Below are 506 nucleotides of genomic sequence, written 5' to 3' on the forward strand. Positions count from 1 at the left end.
CCTGGTAACCAACAAAGAAAATTTCCTTCTATAGACAAACCTTTCCTTAACTTTTACAATAACGGACTAATACAATATTTGTCCTTCTGTGATTGACTTATTTCACTCAGCATAATGTCCTCCAACTTCATCCACATTATGTGGTGTTTTTCAGATTCTACATTATTCTTTAGTGTTGCATAGTATTCCATTGTGTGTATGTACTATAGTTTGGTTATCCATTCCTCGGTTGATGGACACCTAGGTTGTTTCCATTGTTTGGCTATTGTAAATAGTGCTGTGATGAACATGGGTGTGCATATATCTGTTCTTTTCATGGCTCTCACTTCTTTAGGGTATATACCTAGCAATGGAATAGCTGGGTCAAATGGTATTTCTGTTTCCAACTTTTGAAGGAATCACCATACTGCGCTCCATAACGGTTGTACCATTTTACAGTCCCACCAGCAATGTATAAGAGTCCCAATCTCTCCACAACCTCACCAGCATTTGTTATTTTCTGTCTT

The sequence above is a fragment of the Orycteropus afer genome, unplaced genomic scaffold (assembly GCF_000298275.1).
Source record: "Orycteropus afer afer isolate SDZICR_OR568_19922 unplaced genomic scaffold, OryAfe1.0 scaffold00180, whole genome shotgun sequence".
In the NCBI taxonomy this organism is placed as follows: Eukaryota; Metazoa; Chordata; class Mammalia; order Tubulidentata; family Orycteropodidae; genus Orycteropus; species Orycteropus afer.